General features: G+C 45.8%; 13 non-coding genes across 13 annotated transcripts; 12 read left to right on the top strand and 1 right to left on the bottom strand.

The window, feature by feature from the left end:
* Positions 1–2451: 2451 nt before the first annotated feature.
* TRNAM-CAU (transfer RNA methionine (anticodon CAU)) lies at positions 2452–2524 on the top strand. Its single transcript has one exon. It is a non-coding gene; the product is annotated as a tRNA-Met (tRNA).
* A 1040-nt stretch (positions 2525–3564) lies between these two features.
* On the top strand, positions 3565–3637 carry TRNAM-CAU (transfer RNA methionine (anticodon CAU)). Its single transcript has one exon. It is a non-coding gene; the product is annotated as a tRNA-Met (tRNA).
* Positions 3638–4485: 848 nt separating this feature from the next.
* TRNAE-UUC (transfer RNA glutamic acid (anticodon UUC)) lies at positions 4486–4557 on the bottom strand. The gene has a single exon. It is a non-coding gene; the product is annotated as a tRNA-Glu (tRNA).
* Positions 4558–5791: 1234 nt separating this feature from the next.
* On the top strand, positions 5792–5864 carry TRNAM-CAU (transfer RNA methionine (anticodon CAU)). The gene has a single exon. It is a non-coding gene; the product is annotated as a tRNA-Met (tRNA).
* A 1040-nt stretch (positions 5865–6904) lies between these two features.
* On the top strand, positions 6905–6977 carry TRNAM-CAU (transfer RNA methionine (anticodon CAU)). Its single transcript has one exon. It is a non-coding gene; the product is annotated as a tRNA-Met (tRNA).
* Positions 6978–8018: 1041 nt separating this feature from the next.
* Positions 8019–8091, top strand: TRNAM-CAU (transfer RNA methionine (anticodon CAU)). The gene has a single exon. It is a non-coding gene; the product is annotated as a tRNA-Met (tRNA).
* Positions 8092–9122: 1031 nt separating this feature from the next.
* Positions 9123–9195, top strand: TRNAM-CAU (transfer RNA methionine (anticodon CAU)). Its single transcript has one exon. It is a non-coding gene; the product is annotated as a tRNA-Met (tRNA).
* Positions 9196–10234: 1039 nt separating this feature from the next.
* TRNAM-CAU (transfer RNA methionine (anticodon CAU)) lies at positions 10235–10307 on the top strand. The gene has a single exon. It is a non-coding gene; the product is annotated as a tRNA-Met (tRNA).
* A 1040-nt stretch (positions 10308–11347) lies between these two features.
* Positions 11348–11420, top strand: TRNAM-CAU (transfer RNA methionine (anticodon CAU)). The gene has a single exon. It is a non-coding gene; the product is annotated as a tRNA-Met (tRNA).
* Positions 11421–12460: 1040 nt separating this feature from the next.
* TRNAM-CAU (transfer RNA methionine (anticodon CAU)) lies at positions 12461–12533 on the top strand. Its single transcript has one exon. It is a non-coding gene; the product is annotated as a tRNA-Met (tRNA).
* Positions 12534–14686: 2153 nt separating this feature from the next.
* Positions 14687–14759, top strand: TRNAM-CAU (transfer RNA methionine (anticodon CAU)). The gene has a single exon. It is a non-coding gene; the product is annotated as a tRNA-Met (tRNA).
* A 5492-nt stretch (positions 14760–20251) lies between these two features.
* TRNAM-CAU (transfer RNA methionine (anticodon CAU)) lies at positions 20252–20324 on the top strand. Its single transcript has one exon. It is a non-coding gene; the product is annotated as a tRNA-Met (tRNA).
* Positions 20325–21364: 1040 nt separating this feature from the next.
* Positions 21365–21437, top strand: TRNAM-CAU (transfer RNA methionine (anticodon CAU)). The gene has a single exon. It is a non-coding gene; the product is annotated as a tRNA-Met (tRNA).
* The last annotated feature ends 210 nt before the right edge of the window (positions 21438–21647 follow it).

The following is a 21647-nucleotide window of genomic DNA, read 5'->3' as shown; positions in this document are numbered from 1 at the left end:
TAGGAGTGTGCGGGTCGTTAAAAGGACTTGCATTTCCCATACCGGGAGTCGAACCCGGGCCGCCTGGGTGAAAACCAGGAATCCTAAACGCTAGACCATATGGGAAAACTAGCTGCCTTGTTTTGAGAAAAATAGAGAAAACCAAAGGGAAAAAAAGATGTGCCACCGCCATCAGCTTCCAAGTATGGTGGCCAGCTATGACACACATATCACTTTCACTAATTGGCCTCGTTAGCGCAGCAGGTAGCGCGTCAGTCTCATAATCTGAAGGTCTTGAGTTCGATCCTCACACGGGGCACTACTCTCTAACCATTTTGTGAGCCTTGGGGTCCTTAATCTATGAAAAACACTACTCTTCATCCCTTAGGTCTTGTAGGAAACCATATGGATGGAAAATTGACCGGAAGATCAAGCTTTCAGTGCTCTTTTGCCTTCCACCATATTCCACCCAGCTAAAATCTTTAGCTCTGCATCCAACAGACCTTGCAAGATACAATGTCTACTCATCCTGGAACAACAGAGGCATTTTCCATCTATGTGACATGCTTCCCTTAGTTTCATCACACAGAAAGAACAAAGCACCGAGGAATTCAAAAGGGCTTTTTCAAAGGTGTGGAAAAAAAAGATGATGTCTCTGTCAGAGAATGGTTTGCAGAAGATTGGCACATAGATATTTGCCAATGCAAATGTGCAGAAGAGCGAGAACGGCCGAGAAACTTCATGTGCTAGTACGCATGTGCGTACGCCAAAGCGTACACAATGCGTGACAATTTATGGTGCCCAGTGGCCTATTTAAAGCTAGCAGCATAAGCCATTAGTTGCTGGATGATCTTCAGCTTCCCCTGTGAGTTCCTGTGATCCTGATATTATTCATGTGTGAAAATTCATGTGCCAGTGCGCATATACGTACGCCAAAGCGCGTGCATGAGCCATTAGTTGCTGGATGAACTTCAGCTTGCCCTGTGAGTTCCTGTGTTCCTGATAGTATTTCATTTCCTGTCCTGACCCGGCTTGACCTGTCTTGTCTGCATCCCTGGCTTTGACCCTTGGTACTTTGACAACAAGGGAATGATTGGAGGTTACAATGGAAAAACAGCTTTGAGGTTTCAGCACTAGGAGTGTGCGGGTCGTTAAAAGGACTTGCATTTCCCATACCGGGAGTCGAACCCGGGACGCCTGGGTAAAAACCAGGAATCCTAAACGCTAGACCATATGGGAAAACTAGATGCCTTGTTTTGAGAAAAATAGAGAAAACCAAAGGGAAAAAAAGATGTGCCACCGCCATCAGCTTCCAAGTATGGTGGCCAGCTATGACACACATATCACTTTCACTAATTGGCATCGTTAGCGCAGCAGGTAGCGTGTCAGTCTCATAATCTGAAGGTCGTGAGTTAGATCCTCACACGGGGCACTACTCTCTAACCATTTTGTGAGCCTTGGGGTCCTTAATCTATGAAAAACACTACTCTTCATCCCTTAGGTCTTGTAGGAAACCATATGGATGGAACATTGACCGGAAGATCAAGCTTTCAGTGCTCTTTTGCCTTCCACCATATTCCACCCAGCTAAAATTTATAGCTCTGCATCCAACAGACCTTGCAAGATACAATGTCTACTCATCCTGGAACAACAGAGGCATTTTCCATCAATGTGACATGCTTCCCTTAGTTTCATCACACAGAAAGAACAAAGCACCGAGGAATTCAAAAGGGCTTTTTCAAAGGTGTGGAAAAAAAAGATGATGTCTCTGTCAGAGAATGGTTTGCAGAAGATTGGCACATAGATATTTGCCAATGCAAATGTGCAGAAGAGCGAGAACGGCCGAGAAACTTCATGTGCTAGTACGCATGTGCGTACGCCAAAGCGCACACAATGCGTGACAATTTCTGGTGCCCAGTGGCCTATTTAAAGCTAGCAGCATAAGCCATTAGTTGCTGGATGATCTTCAGCTTCCCCTGTGAGTTCCTGTGATCCTGATATTATTCATGTGTGAAAATTCATGTGCCAGTGCGCATATACGTACGCCAAAGCGCGTGCATGAGCCATTAGTTGCTGGATGAACTTCAGCTTGCCCTGTGAGTTCCTGTGTTCCTGATAGTATTTGATTTCCTGTCCTGACCCGGCTTGACCTGTCTTGTCTGCATCCCTGGCTTTGACCCTTGGTACTTTGACAACAAGGGAATGATTGGAGGTTACAATGGAAAAACAGCTTTGAGGTTTCAGCACTAGGAGTGTGCGGGTCGTTAAAAGGACTTGCATTTCCCATACCGGGAGTCGAACCCGGGCCGCCTGGGTGAAAACCAGGAATCCTAAACGCTAGACCATATGGGAAAACTAGCTGCCTTGTTTTGAGAAAAATAGAGAAAACCAAAGGGAAAAAAAGATGTGCCACCGCCATCAGCTTCCAAGTATGGTGGCTAGCTATGACACACATATCACTTTCACTAATTGGCCTCGTTAGCGCAGCAGGTAGCGCGTCAGTCTCATAATCTGAAGGTCGTGAGTTCGATCCTCACACGGGGCACTACTCTCTAACCATTTTGTGAGCCTTGGGGTCCTTAATCTATGAAAAACACTACTCTTCATCCCTTAGGTCTTGTAGGAAACCATATGGATGGAAAATTGACCGGAAGATCAAGCTTTCAGTGCTCTTTTGCCTTCCACCATATTCCACCCAGCTAAAATCTTTAGCTCTGCATCCAACAGACCTTGCAAGATACAATGTCTACTCATCCTGGAACAACAGAGGCATTTTCCATCTATGTGACATGCTTCCCTTAGTTTCATCACACAGAAAGAACAAAGCACCGAGGAATTCAAAAGGGCTTTTTCAAAGGTGTGGAAAAAAAAGATGATGTCTCTGTCAGAGAATGGTTTGCAGAAGATTGGCACATAGATATTTGCCAATGCAAATGTGCAGCAGAGCGAGAACGGCCGAGAAACTTCATGTGCTAGTACGCATGTGCGTACGCCAAAGCGTACACAATGCGTGACAATTTATGGTGCCCAGTGGCCTATTTAAAGCTAGCAGCATAAGCCATTAGTTGCTGGATGATCTTCAGCTTCCCCTGTGAGTTCCTGTGATCCTGATATTATTCATGTGTGAAAATTCATGTGCCAGTGCGCATATACGTACGCCAAAGCGCGTGCATGAGCCATTAGTTGCTGGATGAACTTCAGCTTGCCCTGTGAGTTCCTGTGTTCCTGATAGTATTTCATTTCCTGTCCTGACCCGGCTTGACCTGTCTTGTCTGCATCCCTGGCTTTGACCCTTGGTACTTTGACAACAAGGGAATGATTGGAGGTTACAATGGAAAAACAGCTTTGAGGTTTCAGCACTAGGAGTGTGCGGGTCGTTAAAAGGACTTGCATTTCCCATACCGGGAGTCGAACCCGGGCCGCCTGGGTAAAAACCAGGAATCCTAAACGCTAGACCATATGGGAAAACTAGCTACCTTGTTTTGAGAAAAATAGAGAAAACCAAAGGGAAAAAAAGATGTGCCACCGCCATCAGCTTCCAAGTATGGTGGCCAGCTATGACACACATATCACTTTCACTAATTGGCCTCGTTAGCGCAGCAGGTAGCGCGTCAGTCTCATAATCTGAAGGTCGTGAGTTCGATCCTCACACGGGGCACTACTCTCTAACCATTTTGTGAGCCTTGGGGTCCTTAATCTATGAAAAACACTACTCTTCATCCCTTAGGTCTTGTAGGAAACCATATGGATGGAAAATTGACCGCAAGATCAAGCTTTCAGTGCTCTTTTGCCTTCCACCATATTCCACCCAGCTAAAATCTTTAGCTCTGCATCCAACAGACCTTGCAAGATACAATGTCTACTCATCCTGGAACAACAGAGGCATTTTCCATCTATGTGACATGCTTCCCTTAGTTTCATCACACAGAAAGAACAAAGCACCGAGGAATTCAAAAGGGCTTGTTCAAAGGTGTGGAAAAAAAAGATGATGTCTCTGTCAGAGAATGGTTTGCAGAAGATTGGCACATAGATATTTGCCAATGCAAATGTGCAGAAGAGCGAGAACGGCCGAGAAACTTCATGTGCTAGTACGCATGTGCGTACGCCAAAGCGTACACAATGCGTGACAATTTCTGGTGCCCAGTGGCCTATTTAAAGCTAGCAGCATAAGCCATTAGTTGCTGGATGATCTTCAGCTTCCCCTGTGAGTTCCTGTGATCCTGATATTATTCATGTGTGAAAATTCATGTGCCAGTGCGCATATACGTACGCCAAAGCGCGTGCATGAGCCATTAGTTGCTGGATGAACTTCAGCTTGCCCTGTGAGTTCCTGTGTTCCTGATAGTATTTCATTTCCTGTCCTGACCCGGCTTGACCTGTCTTGTCTGCATCCCTGGCTTTGACCCTTGGTACTTTGACAACAAGGGAATGATTGGAGGTTACAATGGAAAAACAGATTTGAGGTTTCAGCACTAGGAGTGTGCGGGTCGTTAAAAGGACTTGCATTTCCCATACCGGGAGTCGAACCCGGGCCGCCTGGGTGAAAACCAGGAATCCTAACCGCTAGACCATATGGGAAAACTAGCTGCATTGTTTTGAGAAAAATAGAGAAAACCAAAGGGAAAAAAAGATGCGCCACCGCCATCAGCTTCCAAGTATGGTGGCCAGCTATGACACACATATTACTTTCACTAATTGGCCTCGTTAGCGCAGCAGGTAGCGCGTCAGTCTCATAATCTGAAGGTCATGAGTTCGATCCTCACACGGGGCACTACTCTCTAACCATTTTGTGAGCCTTGGGGTCCTTAATCTATGAAAAACACTACTCTTCATCCCTTAGGTCTTGTAGGAAACCATATGGATGGAACATTGACCGGAAGATCAAGCTTTCAGTGCTCTTTTGCCTTCCACCATATTCCACCCAGCTAAAATCTTTAGCTCTGCATCCAACAGACCTTGCAAGATACAATGTCTACTCATCCTGGAACAACAGAGGCATTTTCCATCTATGTGACATGCTTCCCTTAGTTTCATCACACAGAAAGAACAAAGCACCGAGGAATTCAAAAGGGCTTTTTCAAAGGTGTGGAAAAAAAAGATGATGTCTCTGTCAGAGAATGGTTTGCAGAAGATTGGCACATAGATATTTGCCAATGCAAATGTGCAGAAGAGTGAGAACGGCCGAGAAACTTCATGTGCTAGTACGCATGTGCGTACGCCAAAGCGCACACAATGCGTGACAATTTCTGGTGCCCAGTGGCCTATTTAAAGCTAGCAGCATAAGCCATTAGTTGCTGGATGATCTTCAGCTTCCCCTGTGAGTTCCTGTGATCCTGATATTATTCATGTGTGAAAATTCATGTGCCAGTGCGCATATACGTACGCCAAAGCGCGTGCATGAGCCATTAGTTGCTGGATGAACTTCAGCTTGCCCTGTGAGTTCCTGTGTTCCTGATAGTATTTCATTTCCTGTCCTGACCCGGCTTGACCTGTCTTGTCTGCATCCCTGGCTTTGACCCTTGGTACTTTGACAACAAGGGAATGATTGGAGGTTACAATGGAAAAACAGCTTTGAGGTTTCAGCACTAGGAGTGTGCGGGTCGTTAAAAGGACTTGCATTTCCCATACCGGGAGTGGAACCCGGGCCGCCTGGGTGAAAACCAGGAATCCTAACCGCTAGACCATATGGGAAAACTAGCTGCCTTGTTTTGAGAAAAATAGAGAAAACCAAAGGAAAAAAAAAGATGTGCCACCGCCATCAGCTTCCAAGTATGGTGGCCAGCTATGACACACATATCACTTTCACTAATTGGCCTCGTTAGCGCAGCAGGTAGCGCGTCAGTCTCATAATCTGAAGGTCGTGAGTTCGATCCTCACACGGGGCACTACTCTCTAACCGTTTTGTGAGCCTTGGGGTCCTTAATCTATGAGAAACACTACTCTTCATCCCTTAGGTCTTGTAGGAAACCATATGGATGGAAAATTGACCGGAAGATCAAGCTTTCAGTGCTCTTTTGCCTTCCACCATATTCCACCCAGCTAAAATCTTTAGCTCTGCATCCAACAGACCTTGCAAGATACAATGTCTACTCATCCTGGAACAACAGAGGCATTTTCCATCTATGTGACATGCTTCCCTTAGTTTCATCACACAGAAAGAACAAAGCACCGAGGAATTCAAAAGGGCTTTTTCAAAGGTGTGGAAAAAAAAGATGATGTCTCTGTCAGAGAATGGTTTGCAGAAGATTGGCACATAGATATTTGCCAATGCAAATGTGCAGAAGAGCGAGAACGGCCAAGAAACTTCATGTGCTAGTACGCATGTGCGTACGCCAAAGCGCACACAATGCGTGACAATTTCTGGTGCCCAGTGGCCTATTTAAAGCTAGCAGCATAAGCCATTAGTTGCTGGATGATCTTCAGCTTCCCCTGTGAGTTCCTGTGATCCTGATATTATTCATGTGTGAAAATTCATGTGCCAGTGCGCATATACGTACGCCAAAGCGCGTACATGAGCCATTAGTTGCTGGATGAACTTCAGCTTGCCCTGTGAGTTCCTGTGTTCCTGATAGTATTTCATTTCCTGTCCTGACCCGGCTTGACCTGTCTTGTCTGCATCCCTGGCTTTGACCCTTGGTACTTTGACAACAAGGGAATGATTGGAGGTTACAATGGAAAAACAGCTTTGAGGTTTCAGCACTAGGAGTGTGCGGGTCGTTAAAAGGACTTGCATTTCCCATACCGGTAGTGGAACCCGGGCCGCCTGGGTGAAAACCAGGAATCCTAACCGCTAGACCATATGGGAAAACTAGCTGCCTTGTTTTGAGAAAAATAGAGAAAACCAAAGGGAAAAAAAGATGTGCCACCGCCATCAGCTTCCAAGTATGGTGGCCAGCTATGACACACATATCACTTTCACTAATTGGCCTCGTTAGCGCAGCAGGTAGCGCGTCAGTCTCATAATCTGAAGGTCGTGAGTTCGATCCTCACACGGGGCACTACTCTCTAACTGTTTTGTGAGCCTTGGGGTCCTTAATCTATGAAAAACACTACTTTTCATCCCTTAGGTCTTGTAGGAAACCATATGGATGGAAAATTGACCGGAAGATCAAGCTTTCAGTGCTCTTTTGCCTTCCACCATATTCCACCCAGCTAAAATCTTTAGCTCTGCATCCAACAGACCTTGCAAGATACAATGTCTACTCATCCTGGAACAACAGAGGCATTTTCCATCTATGTGACATGCTTCCCTTAGTTTCATCACACAGAAAGAACAAAGCACCGAGGAATTCAAAAGGGCTTTTTCAAAGGTGTGGGAAAAAAAAGATGATGTCTCTGTCAGAGAATGGTTTGCAGAAGATTGGCACATAGATATTTGCCAATGCAAATGTGCAGAAGAGCGAGAACGGCCGAGAAACTTCATGTGCTAGTACGCATGTGCGTACGCCAAAGCGCACACAATGCGTGACAATTTCTGGTGCCCAGTGGCCTATTTAAAGCTAGCAGCATAAGCCATTAGTTGCTGGATGATCTTCAGCTTCCCCTGTGAGTTCCTGTGATCCTGATATTATTCATGTGTGAAAATTCATGTGCCAGTGCGCATATACGTACGCCAAAGCGCGTGCATGAGCCATTAGTTGCTGGATGAACTTCAGCTTGCCCTGTGAGTTCCTGTGTTCCTGATAGTATTTCATTTCCTGTCCTGACCCGGCTTGACCTGTCTTGTCTGCATCCCTGGCTTTGACCCTTGGTACTTTGACAACAAGGGAATGATTGGAGGTTACAATGGAAAAACAGCTTTGAGGTTTCAGCACTAGGAGTGTGCGGGTCGTTAAAAGGACTTGCATTTCCCATACCGGGAGTCGTACCCGGGCCGCCTGGGTGAAAACCAGGAATCCTAACCGCTAGACCATATGGGAAAACTAGCTGCCTTGTTTTGAGAAAAATAGAGAAAACCAAAGGGAAAAAAAGATGTGCCACCGCCATCAGCTTCCAAGTATGGTGGCCAGCTATGACACACATATCACTTTCACTAATTGGCCTCGTTAGCGCAGCAGGTAGCGCGTCAGTCTCATAATCTGAAGGCCGTGAGTTCGATCCTCACACGGGGCACTACTCTCTAACCGTTTTGGGGTCCTTAATCTATGAAAAACACTACTCTTCATCCCTTAGGTCTTGTAGGAAACCATATGGATGGAAAATTGACCGGAAGATCAAGCTTTCAGTGCTCTTTTGCCTTCCACCATATTCCACCCAGCTAAAATCTTTAGCTCTGCATCCAACAGACCTTGCAAGATACAATGTCTACTCATCCTGGAACAACAGAGGCATTTTCCATCTATGTGACATGCTTCCCTTAGTTTCATCACACAGAAAGAACAAAGCACCGAGGAATTCAAAAGGGCTTTTTCAAAGGTGTGGAAAAAAAAGATGATGTCTCTGTCAGAGAATGGTTTGCAGAAGATTGGCACATAGATATTTGCCAATGCAAATGTGCAGAAGAGCGAGAACGGCCGAGAAACTTCATGTGCTAGTACGCATGTGCGTACGCCAAAGCGCACACAATGCGTGACAATTTCTGGTGCCCAGTGGCCTATTTAAAGCTAGCAGCATAAGCCATTAGTTGCTGGATGATCTTCAGCTTCCCCTGTGAGTTCCTGTGATCCTGATATTATTCATGTGTGAAAATTCATGTGCCAGTGCGCATATACGTACGCCAAAGCGCGTGCATGAGCCATTAGTTGCTGGATGAACTTCAGCTTGCCCTGTGAGTTCCTGTGTTCCTGATAGTATTTCATTTCCTGTCCTGACCCGGCTTGACCTGTCTTGTCTGCATCCCTGGCTTTGACCCTTGGTACTTTGACAACAAGGGAATGATTGGAGGTTACAATGGAAAAACAGCTTTGAGGTTTCAGCACTAGGAGTGTGCGGGTCGTTAAAAGGACTTGCATTTCCCATACCGGGAGTCAAACCCGGGCCGCCTGGGTGAAAACCAGGAATCCTAACCGCTAGACCATATGGGAAAACTAGCTGCCTTGTTTTGAGAAAAATAGAGAAAACCAAAGGGAAAAAAAGATGTGCCACCGCCATCAGCTTCCAAGTATGGTGGCCAGCTATGACACACATATCGCTTTCACTAATTGGCCTCGTTAGCGCAGCAGGTAGCGCGTCAGTCTCATAATCTGAAGGTCGTGAGTTCGATCCTCACACGGGGCACTACTCTCTAACCATTTTGTGAGCCTTGGGGTCCTTAATCTATGAAAAACACTACTCTTCATCCCTTAGGTCTTGTAGGAAACCATATGGATGGAAAATTGACCGCAAGATCAAGCTTTCAGTGCTTTTTGCCTTCCACCATATTCCACCCAGCTAAAATCTTTAGCTCTGCATCCAACAGACCTTGCAAGATACAATGTCTACTCATCCTGGAACAACAGAGGCATTTTCCATCTATGTGACATGCTTCCCTTAGTTTCATCACACAGAAAGAACAAAGCACAGAGGAATTCAAAAGGGCTTTTTCAAAGGTGTGGAAAAAAAAGATGATGTCTTTGTCAGAGAATGGTTTGCAGAAGATTGGCACATAGATATTTGCCAATGCAAATGTGCAGAAGAGCGAGAACGGCCGAGAAACTTCATGTGCTAGTACGCATGTGCGTACGCCAAAGCGCACACAATGCGTGACAATTTCTGGTGCCCAGTGGCCTATTTAAAGCTAGCAGCATAAGCCATTAGTTGCTGGATGATCTTCAGCTTCCCCTGTGAGTTCCTGTGATCCTGATATTATTCATGTGTGAAAATTCATGTGCCAGTGCGCATATACGTACGCCAAAGCGCGTGCATGAGCCATTAGTTGCTGGATGAACTTCAGCTTGCCCTGTGAGTTCCTGTGTTCCTGATAGTATTTCATTTCCTGTCCTGACCCGGCTTGACCTGTCTTGTCTGCATCCCTGGCTTTGACCCTTGGTACTTTGACAACAAGGGAATGATTGGAGGTTACAATGGAAAAACAGCTTTGAGGTTTCAGCACTAGGAGTGTGCGGGTCGTTAAAAGGACTTGCATTTCCCATACTGGGAGTCGAACCCGGGCCGCCTGGGTGAAAACCAGGAATCCTAACCGCTAGACCATATGGGAAAACTAGCTGCCTTGTTTTGAGAAAAATAGAGAAAACCAAAGGGAAAAAAAGATGTGCCACCGCCATCAGCTTCCAAGTATGGTGGCCAGCTATGACACACATATCACTTTCACTAATTGGCCTCGTTAGCGCAGCAGGTAGCGCGTCAGTCTCATAATCTGAAGGTCGTGAGTTCGATCCTCACACGGGGCACTACTCTCTAACCATTTTGTGAGCCTTGGGGTCCTTAATCTATGAAAAACACTACTCTTCATCCCTTAGGTCTTGTAGGAAACCATATGGATGGAACATTGACCGGAAGATCAAGCTTTCAGTGCTCTTTTGCCTTCCACCATATTCCACCCAGCTAAAATCTTTAGCTCTGCATCCAACAGACCTTGCAAGATACAATGTCTACTCATCCTGGAACAACAGAGGCATTTTCCATCTATGTGACATGCTTCCCTTAGTTTCATCACACAGAAAGAACAAAGCACCGAGGAATTCAAAAGGGCTTTTTCAAAGGTGTGGAAAAAAAAGATGATGTCTCTGTCAGAGAATGGTTTGCAGAAGATTGGCACATAGATATTTGCCAATGCAAATGTGCAGAAGAGCGAGAACGGCCGAGAAACTTCATGTGCTAGTACGCATGTGCGTACGCCAAAGCGCACACAATGCGTGACAATTTCTGGTGCCCAGTGGCCTATTTAAAGCTAGCAGCATAAGCCATTAGTTGCTGGATGATCTTCAGCTTCCCCTGTGAGTTCCTGTGATCCTGATATTATTCATGTGTGAAAATTCATGTGCCAGTGCGCATATACGTACGCCAAAGCGCGTGCATGAGCCATTAGTTGCTGGATGAACTTCAGCTTGCCCTGTGAGTTCCTGTGTTCCTGATAGTATTTCATTTCCTGTCCTGACCCGGCTTGACCTGTCTTGTCTGCATCCCTGGCTTTGACCCTTGGTACTTTGACAACAAGGGAATGATTGGAGGTTACAATGGAAAAACATTTTTGAGGTTTCAGCACTAGGAGTGTGCGGGTCGTTAAAAGGACTCGCATTTCCCATACCGGGAGTCGAACCCAGGCCGCCTGGGTGAAAACCAGAAATCCTAACCGCTAGACCATATGGGAAAACTAGCTGCCTTGTTTTGAGAAAAATAGAGAAAACCAAAGGGAAAAAAAGATGTGCCACCGCCATCAGCTTCCAAGTATGGTGGCCAGCTATGACACACATATCACTTTCACTAATTGGCCTCGTTAGCGCAGCAGGTAGCGCGTCAGTCTCATAATCTGAAGGTCGTGAGTTCGATCCTCACACGGGGCACTACTCTCTAACCATTTTGTGAGCCTTGGGGTCCTTAATCTATGAAAAACACTACTCTTCATCCCTTAGGTCTTGTAGGAAACCATATGGATGGAAAATTGACCGGAAAATCAAGCTTTCAGTGCTCTTTTGCCTTCCACCATATTCCACCCAGCTAAAATCTTTAGCTCTGCATCCAACAGACCTTGCAAGATACAATGTCTACTCATCCTGGAACAACAGAGGCATTTTCCATCTATGTGACATGCTTCCCTTAGTTTCATCACACAGAAAGAACAAAGCACCGAGGAATTCAAAAGGGCTTTTTCAAAGGTGTGGAAAAAAAAGATGATGTCTCTGTCAGAGAATGGTTTGCAGAAGATTGGCACATAGATATTTGCCAATGCAAATGTGCAGAAGAGCGAGAACGGCCGAGAAACTTCATGTGCTAGTACGCATGTGCGTACGCCAAAGCGCACACAATGCGTGACAATTTCTGGTGCCCAGTGGCCTATTTAAAGCTAGCAGCATAAGCCATTAGTTGCTGGATGATCTTCAGCTTCCCCTGTGAGTTCCTGTGATCCTGATATTATTCATGTGTGAAAATTCATGTGCCAGTGCGCATATACGTACGCCAAAGCGCGTGCATGAGCCATTAGTTGCTGGATGAACTTCAGCTTGCCCTGTGAGTTCCTGTGTTCCTGATAGTATTTCATTTCCTGTCCTGACCCGGCTTGACCTGTCTTGTCTGCATCCCTGGCTTTGACCCTTGGTACTTTGACAACAAGGGAATGATTGGAGGTTACAATGGAAAAACAGCTTTGAGGTTTCAGCACTAGGAGTGTGCGGGTCGTTAAAAGGACTTGCATTTCCCATACCGGGAGTGGAACCCGGGCCGCCTGGGTGAAAACCAGGAATCCTAACCGCTAGACCATATGGGAAAACTAGCTGCCTTGTTTTGAGAAAAATAGAGAAAACCAAAGGGAAAAAAAGATGTGCCACCGCCATCAGCTTCCAAGTATGGTGGCCAGCTATGACACACATATCACTTTCACTAATTGGCCTCGTTAGCGCAGCAGGTAGCGCGTCAGTCTCATAATCTGAAGGTCGTGAGTTCGATCCTCACACGGGGCACTACTCTCTAACTGTTTTGTGAGCCTTGGGGTCCTTAATCTATGAAAAACACTACTCTTCATCCCTTAGGTCTTGTAGGAAACCATATGGATGGAAAATTGACCGGAAGATCAAGCTTTCAGTGCTCTTTTGCCTTCCACCATATTCCACCCAGCTAAAATCTTTAGCTCTGCATCCAACAGACCTTGCAAGATACAATGTCTACTCATCCTGGAACAACAGAGGCATTTTCCATCTATGTGACATGCTTCCCTTAGTTTCATCACACAGAAAGAACAAAGCACCGAGGAATTCAAAAGGGCTTTTTCAAAGGTGTGGAAAAAAAAGATGATGTCTCTGTCAGAGAATGGTTTGCAGAAGATTGGCACATAGATATTTGCCAATGCAAATGTGCAGAAGAGCGAGAACGGCCGAGAAACTTCATGTGCTAGTACGCATGTGCGTACGCCAAAGCGCACACAATGCGTGACAATTTCTGGTGCCCAGTGGCCTATTTAAAGCTAGCAGCATAAGCCATTAGTTGCTGGATGATCTTCAGCTTCCCCTGTGAGTTCCTGTGATCCTGATATTATTCATGTGTGAAAATTCATGTGCCAGTGCGCATATACGTACGCCAAAGCGCGTGCATGAGCCATTAGTTGCTGGATGAACTTCAGCTTGCCCTGTGAGTTCCTGTGTTCCTGATAGTATTTCATTTCCTGTCCTGACCCGGCTTGACCTGTCTTGTCTGCATCCCTGGCTTTGACCCTTGGTACTTTGACAACAAGGGAATGATTGGAGGTTACAATGGAAAAAAAGCTTTGAGGTTTCAGCACTAGGAGTGTGCGGGTCGTTAAAAGGACTTGCATTTCCCATACCGGGAGTGGAACCCGGGCCGCCTGGGTGAAACCCAGGAAACCTAACCGCTAGACCATATGGGAAAACTAGATGCCTTGTTTTGAGAAAAATAGAGAAAACCAAAGGGAAAAAAAGATGTGCCACCGCCATCAGCTTCCAAGTATGGTGGCCAGCTATGACACACATATCACTTTCACTAATTGACCTCGTTAGCGCAGCAGGTAGCGCGTCAGTCTCATAATCTGAAGGTCGTGAGTTCGATCCTCACACGGGGCACTACTCTCTAACCATTTTGTGAGCCTTGGGGTCCTTAATCTATGAAAAACACTACTCTTCATCCCTTAGGTCTTGTAGGAAACCATATGGATGGAAAATTGACCGGAAGATCAAGCTTTCAGTGCTCTTTTGCCTTCCACCATATTCCACCCAGCTAAAATCTTTAGCTCTGCATCCAACAGACCTTGCAAGATACAATGTCTACTCATCCTGGAACAACAGAGGCATTTTCCATCTATGTGACATGCTTCCCTTAGTTTCATCACACAGAAAGAACAAAGCACCGAGGAATTCAAAAGGGCTTTTTCAAAGGTGTGGAAAAAAAAGATGATGTCTCTGTCAGAGAATGGTTTGCAGAAGATTGGCACATAGATATTTGCCAATGCAAATGTGCAGAAGAGCGAGAACGGCCGAGAAACTTCATGTGCTAGTACGCATGTGCGTACGCCAAAGCGCACACAATGCGTGACAATTTCTGGTGCCCAGTGGCCTATTTAAAGCTAGCAGCATAAGCCATTAGTTGCTGGATGATCTTCAGCTTCCCCTGTGAGTTCCTGTGATCCTGATATTATTCATGTGTGAAAATTCATGTGCCAGTGCGCATATACGTACGCCAAAGCGCGTGCATGAGCCATTAGTTGCTGGATGAACTTCAGCTTGCCCTGTGAGTTCCTGTGTTCCTGATAGTATTTCATTTCCTGTCCTGACCCGGCTTGACCTGTCTTGTCTGCATCCCTGGCTTTGACCCTTGGTACTTTGACAACAAGGGAATGATTGGAGGTTACAATGGAAAAACAGCTTTGAGGTTTCAGCACTAGGAGTGTGCGGGTCGTTAAAAGGACTTGCATTTCCCATACCGGGAGTGGAACCCGGGCCGCCTGGGTGAAAACCAGGAATCCTAACCGCTAGACCATATGGGAAAACTAGCTGCCTTGTTTTGAGAAAAATAGAGAAAACCAAAGGGAAAAAAAGATGTGCCACCGCCATCAGCTTCCAAGTATGGTGGCCAGCTATGACACACATATCACTTTCACTAATTGGCCTCGTTAGCGCAGCAGGTAGCGCGTCAGTCTCATAATCTGAAGGTCGTGAGTTCGATCCTCACACGGGGCACTACTCTCTAACTGTTTTGTGAGCCTTGGGGTCCTTAATCTATGAAAAACACTACTCTTCATCCCTTAGGTCTTGTAGGAAACCATATGGATGGAAAATTGACCGGAAGATCAAGCTTTCAGTGCTCTTTTGCCTTCCACCATATTCCACCCAGCTAAAATCTTTAGCTCTGCATCCAACAGACCTTGCAAGATACAATGTCTACTCATCCTGGAACAACAGAGGCATTTTCCATCTATGTGACATGCTTCCCTTAGTTTCATCACACAGAAAGAACAAAGCACCGAGGAATTCAAAAGGGCTTTTTCAAAGGTGTGGAAAAAAAAGATGATGTCTCTGTCAGAGAATGGTTTGCAGAAGATTGGCACATAGATATTTGCCAATGCAAATGTGCAGAAGAGCGAGAACGGCCGAGAAACTTCATGTGCTAGTACGCATGTGCGTACGCCAAAGCGCACACAATGCGTGACAATTTCTGGTGCCCAGTGGCCTATTTAAAGCTAGCAGCATAAGCCATTAGTTGCTGGATGATCTTCAGCTTCCCCTGTGAGTTCCTGTGATCCTGATATTATTCATGTGTGAAAATTCATGTGCCAGTGCGCATATACGTACGCCAAAGCGCGTGCATGAGCCATTAGTTGCTGGATGAACTTCAGCTTGCCCTGTGAGTTCCTGTGTTCCTGATAGTATTTCATTTCCTGTCCTGACCCGGCTTGACCTGTCTTGTCTGCATCCCTGGCTTTGACCCTTGGTACTTTGACAACAAGGGAATGATTGGAGGTTACAATGGAAAAAAAGCTTTGAGGTTTCAGCACTAGGAGTGTGCGGGTCGTTAAAAGGACTTGCATTTCCCATACCGGGAGTGGAACCCGGGCCGCCTGGGTGAAACCCAGGAAACCTAACCGCTAGACCATATGGGAAAACTAGATGCCTTGTTTTGAGAAAAATAGAGAAAACCAAAGGGAAAAAAAGATGTGCCACCGCCATCAGCTTCCAAGTATGGTGGCCAGCTATGACACACATATCACTTTCACTAATTGACCTCGTTAGCGCAGCAGGTAGCGCGTCAGTCTCATAATCTGAAGGTCGTGAGTTCGATCCTCACACGGGGCACTACTCTCTAACCATTTTGTGAGCCTTGGGGTCCTTAATCTATGAAAAACACTACTCTTCATCCCTTAGGTCTTGTAGGAAACCATATGGATGGAAAATTGACCGGAAGATCAAGCTTTCAGTGCTCTTTTGCCTTCCACCATATTCCACCCAGCTAAAATCTTTAGCTCTGCATCCAACAGACCTTGCAAGATACAATGTCTACTCATCCTGGAACAACAGAGGCATTTTCCATCTATGTGACATGCTTCCCTTAGTTTCATCACACAGAAAGAACAAAGCACCGAGGAATTCAAAAGGGCTTTTTCAAAGGTGTGGAAAAAAAAGATGATGTCTCTGTCAGAGAATGGTTTGCAGAAGATTGGCACATAGATATTTGCCAATGCAAATGTGCAGAAGAGCGAGAACGGCCGAGAAACTTCATGTGCTAGTACGCATGTGCGTACGCCAAAGCGCACACAATGCGTGACAATTTCTGGTGCCCAGTGGCCTATTTAAAGCTAGCAGCATAAGCCATTAGTTGCTGGATGATCTTCAGCTTCCCCTGTGAGTTCCTGTGATCCTGATATTATTCATGTGTGAAAATTCATGTGCCAGTGCGCATATACGTACGCCAAAGCGCGTGCATGAGCCATTAGTTGCTGGATGAACTTCAGCTTGCCCTGTGAGTTCCTGTGTTCCTGATAGTATTTCATTTCCTGTCCTGACCCGGCTTGACCTGTCTTGTCTGCATCCCTGGCTTTGACCCTTGGTACTTTGACAACAAGGGAATGATTGGAGGTTACAATGGAAAAACAGCTTTGAGGTTTCAGCACTAGGAGTGTGCGGGTCGTTAAAAGGACTTGCATTTCCCATACCGGGAGTGGAACCCGGGCCGCCTGGGTGAAACCCAGGAAACCTAACCGCTAGACCATATGGGAAAACTAGATGCCTTGTTTTGAGAAAAATAGAGAAAACCAAAGAGAAAAAAAGATGTGCCACCGCCATCAGCTTCCAAGTATGGTGGCCAGCTATGACACACATATCACTTTCACTAATTGGCATCGTTAGCGCAGCAGGTAGCGTGTCAGTCTCATAATCTGAAGGTCGTGAGTTAGATCCTCACACGGGGCACTACTCTCTAACCATTTTGTGAGCCTTGGGGTCCTTAATCTATGAAAAACACTACTCTTCATCCCTTAGGTCTTGTAGGAAACCATATGGATGGAACATTGACCGGAAGATCAAGCTTTCAGTGCTCTTTTGCCTTCCACCATATTCCACCCAGCTAAAATTTATAGCTCTGCATCCAACAGACCTTGCAAGATACAATGTCTACTCATCCTGGAACAACAGAGGCATTTTCCATCAATGTGACATGCTTCCCTTAGTTTCATCACACAGAAAGAACAAAGCACCGAGGAATTCAAAAGGGCTTTTTCAAAGGTGTGGAAAAAAAAGATGATGTCTCTGTCAGAGAATGGTTTGCAGAAGATTGGCACATAGATATTTGCCAATGCAAATGTGCAGAAGAGCGAGAACGGCCGAGAAACTTCATGTGCTAGTACGCATGTGCGTACGCCAAAGCGCACACAATGCGTGACAATTTCTGGTGCCCAGTGGCCTATTTAAAGCTAGCAGCATAAGCCATTAGTTGCTGGATGATCTTCAGCTTCCCCTGTGAGTTCCTGTGATCCTGATATTATTCATGTGTGAAAATTCATGTGCCAGTGCGCATATACGTACGCCAAAGCGCGTGCATGAGCCATTAGTTGCTGGATGAACTTCAGCTTGCCCTGTGAGTTCCTGTGTTCCTGATAGTATTTGATTTCCTGTCCTGACCCGGCTTGACCTGTCTTGTCTGCATCCCTGGCTTTGACCCTTGGTACTTTGACAACAAGGGAATGATTGGAGGTTACAATGGAAAAACAGCTTTGAGGTTTCAGCACTAGGAGTGTGCGGGTCGTTAAAAGGACTTGCATTTCCCATACCGGGAGTCGAACCCGGGCCGCCTGGGTGAAAACCAGGAATCCTAAACGCTAGACCATATGGGAAAACTAGCTGCCTTGTTTTGAGAAAAATAGAGAAAACCAAAGGGAAAAAAAGATGTGCCACCGCCATCAGCTTCCAAGTATGGTGGCCAGCTATGACACACATATCACTTTCACTAATTGGCCTCGTTAGCGCAGCAGGTAGCGCGTCAGTCTCATAATCTGAAGGTCTTGAGTTCGATCCTCACACGGGGCACTACTCTCTAACCATTTTGTGAGCCTTGGGGTCCTTAATCTATGAAAAACACTACTCTTCATCCCTTAGGTCTTGTAGGAAACCATATGGATGGAAAATTGACCGGAAGATCAAGCTTTCAGTGCTCTTTTGCCTTCCACCATATTCCACCCAGCTAAAATCTTTAGCTCTGCATCCAACAGACCTTGCAAGATACAATGTCTACTCATCCTGGAACAACAGAGGCATTTTCCATCTATGTGACATGCTTCCCTTAGTTTCATCACACAGAAAGAACAAAGCACCGAGGAATTCAAAAGGGCTTTTTCAAAGGTGTGGAAAAAAAAGATGATGTCTCTGTCAGAGAATGGTTTGCAGAAGATTGGCACATAGATATTTGCCAATGCAAATGTGCAGAAGAGCGAGAACGGCCGAGAAACTTCATGTGCTAGTACGCATGTGCGTACGCCAAAGCGTACACAATGCGTGACAATTTATGGTGCCCAGTGGCCTATTTAAAGCTAGCAGCATAAGCCATTAGTTGCTGGATGATCTTCAGCTTCCCCTGTGAGTTCCTGTGATCCTGATATTATTCATGTGTGAAAATTCATGTGCCAGTGCGCATATACGTACGCCAAAGCGCGTGCATGAGCCATTAGTTGCTGGATGAACTTCAGCTTGCCCTGTGAGTTCCTGTGTTCCTGATAGTATTTCATTTCCTGTCCTGACCCGGCTTGACCTGTCTTGTCTGCATCCCTGGCTTTGACCCTTGGTACTTTGACAACAAGGGAATGATTGGAGGTTACAATGGAAAAACAGCTTTGAGGTTTCAGCACTAGGAGTGTGCGGGTCGTTAAAAGGACTTGCATTTCCCATACCGGGAGTCGAACCCGGGACGCCTGGGTAAAAACCAGGAATCCTAAACGCTAGACCATATGGGAAAACTAGATGCCTTGTTTTGAGAAAAATAGAGAAAACCAAAGGGAAAAAAAGATGTGCCACCGCCATCAGCTTCCAAGTATGGTGGCCAGCTATGACACACATATCACTTTCACTAATTGGCATCGTTAGCGCAGCAGGTAGCGTGTCAGTCTCATAATCTGAAGGTCGTGAGTTAGATCCTCACACGGGGCACTACTCTCTAACCATTTTGTGAGCCTTGGGGTCCTTAATCTATGAAAAACACTACTCTTCATCCCTTAGGTCTTGTAGGAAACCATATGGATGGAACATTGACCGGAAGATCAAGCTTTCAGTGCTCTTTTGCCTTCCACCATATTCCACCCAGCTAAAATTTATAGCTCTGCATCCAACAGACCTTGCAAGATACAATGTCTACTCATCCTGGAACAACAGAGGCATTTTCCATCAATGTGACATGCTTCCCTTAGTTTCATCACACAGAAAGAACAAAGCACCGAGGAATTCAAAAGGGCTTTTTCAAAGGTGTGGAAAAAAAAGATGATGTCTCTGTCAGAGAATGGTTTGCAGAAGATTGGCACATAGATATTTGCCAATGCAAATGTGCAGAAGAGCGAGAACGGCCGAGAAACTTCATGTGCTAGTACGCATGTGCGTACGCCAAAGCGCACACAATGCGTGACAATTTCTGGTGCCCAGTGGCCTATTTAAAGCTAGCAGCATAAGCCATTAGTTGCTGGATGATCTTCAGCTTCCCCTGTGAGTTCCTGTGATCCTGATATTATTCATGTGTGAAAATTCATGTGCCAGTGCGCATATACGTACGCCAAAGCGCGTGCATGAGCCATTAGTTGCTGGATGAACTTCAGCTTGCCCTGTGAGTTCCTGTGTTCCTGATAGTATTTGATTTCCTGTCCTGACCCGGCTTGACCTGTCTTGTCTGCATCCCTGGCTTTGACCCTTGGTACTTTGACAACAAGGGAATGATTGGAGGTTACAATGGAAAAACAGCTTTGAGGTTTCAGCACTAGGAGTGTGCGGGTCGTTAAAAGGACTTGCATTTCCCATACCGGGAGTCGAACCCGGGCCGCCTGGGTGAAAACCAGGAATCCTAAACGCTAGACCATATGGGAAAACTAGCTGCCTTGTTTTGAGAAAAATAGAGAAAACCAAAGGGAAAAAAAGATGTGCCACCGCCATCAGCTTCCAAGTATGGTGGCTAGCTATGACACACATATCACTTTCACTAATTGGCCTCGTTAGCGCAGCAGGTAGCGCGTCAGTCTCATAATCTGAAGGTCGTGAGTTCGATCCTCACACGGGGCACTACTCTCTAACCATTTTGTGAGCCTTGGGGTCCTTAATCTATGAAAAACACTACTCTTCATCCCTTAGGTCTTGTAGGAAACCATATGGATGGAAAATTGACCGGAAGATCAAGCTTTCAGTGCTCTTTTGCCTTCCACCATATTCCACCCAGCTAAAATCTTTAGCTCTGCATCCAACAGACCTTGCAAGATACAATGTCTACTCATCCTGGAACAACAGAGGCATTTTCCATCTATGTGACATGCTTCCCTTAGTTTCATCACACAGAAAGAACAAAGCACCGAGGAATTCAAAAGGGCTTTTTCAAAGGTGTGGAAAAAAAAGATGATGTCTCTGTCAGAGAATGGTTTGCAGAAGATTGGCACATAGATATTTGCCAATGCAAATGTGCAGCAGAGCGAGAACGGCCGAGAAACTTCATGTGCTAGTACGCATGTGCGTACGCCAAAGCGTACACAATGCGTGACAATTTATGGTGCCCAGTGGCCTATTTAAAGCTAGCAGCATAAGCCATTAGTTGCTGGATGATCTTCAGCTTCCCCTGTGAGTTCCTGTGATCCTGATATTATTCATGTGTGAAAATTCATGTGCCAGTGCGCATATACGTACGCCAAAGCGCGTGCATGAGCCATTAGTTGCTGGATGAACTTCAGCTTGCCCTGTGAGTTCCTGTGTTCCTGATAGTATTTCATTTCCTGTCCTGACCCGGCTTGACCTGTCTTGTCTGCATCCCTGGCTTTGACCCTTGGTACTTTGACAACAAGGGAATGATTGGAGGTTACAATGGAAAAACAGCTTTGAGGTTTCAGCACTAGGAGTGTGCGGGTCGTTAAAAGGACTTGCATTTCCCATACCGGGAGTCGAACCCGGGCCGCCTGGGTAAAAACCAGGAATCCTAAACGCTAGACCATATGGGAAAACTAGCTACCTTGTTTTGAGAAAAATAGAGAAAACCAAAGGGAAAAAAAGATGTGCCACCGCCATCAGCTTCCAAGTATGGTGGCCAGCTATGACACACATATCACTTTCACTAATTGGCCTCGTTAGCGCAGCAGGTAGCGCGTCAGTCTCATAATCTGAAGGTCGTGAGTTCGATCCTCACACGGGGCACTACTCTCTAACCATTTTGTGAGCCTTGGGGTCCTTAATCTATGAAAAACACTACTCTTCATCCCTTAGGTCTTGTAGGAAACCATATGGATGGAAAATTGACCGCAAGATCAAGCTTTCAGTGCTCTTTTGCCTTCCACCATATTCCACCCAGCTAAAATCTTTAGCTCTGCATCCAACAGACCTTGCAAGATACAATGTCTACTCATC

This window comes from Lithobates pipiens, unplaced genomic scaffold, assembly GCF_037356315.1.
Source record: "Lithobates pipiens isolate NorthernLeopardFrog02 unplaced genomic scaffold, aLitPip1_a1.2 Scaffold_8, whole genome shotgun sequence".
In the NCBI taxonomy this organism is placed as follows: Eukaryota; Metazoa; Chordata; class Amphibia; order Anura; family Ranidae; genus Lithobates; species Lithobates pipiens.
This window is presented reverse-complemented; position numbering and strand designations above follow the sequence as displayed.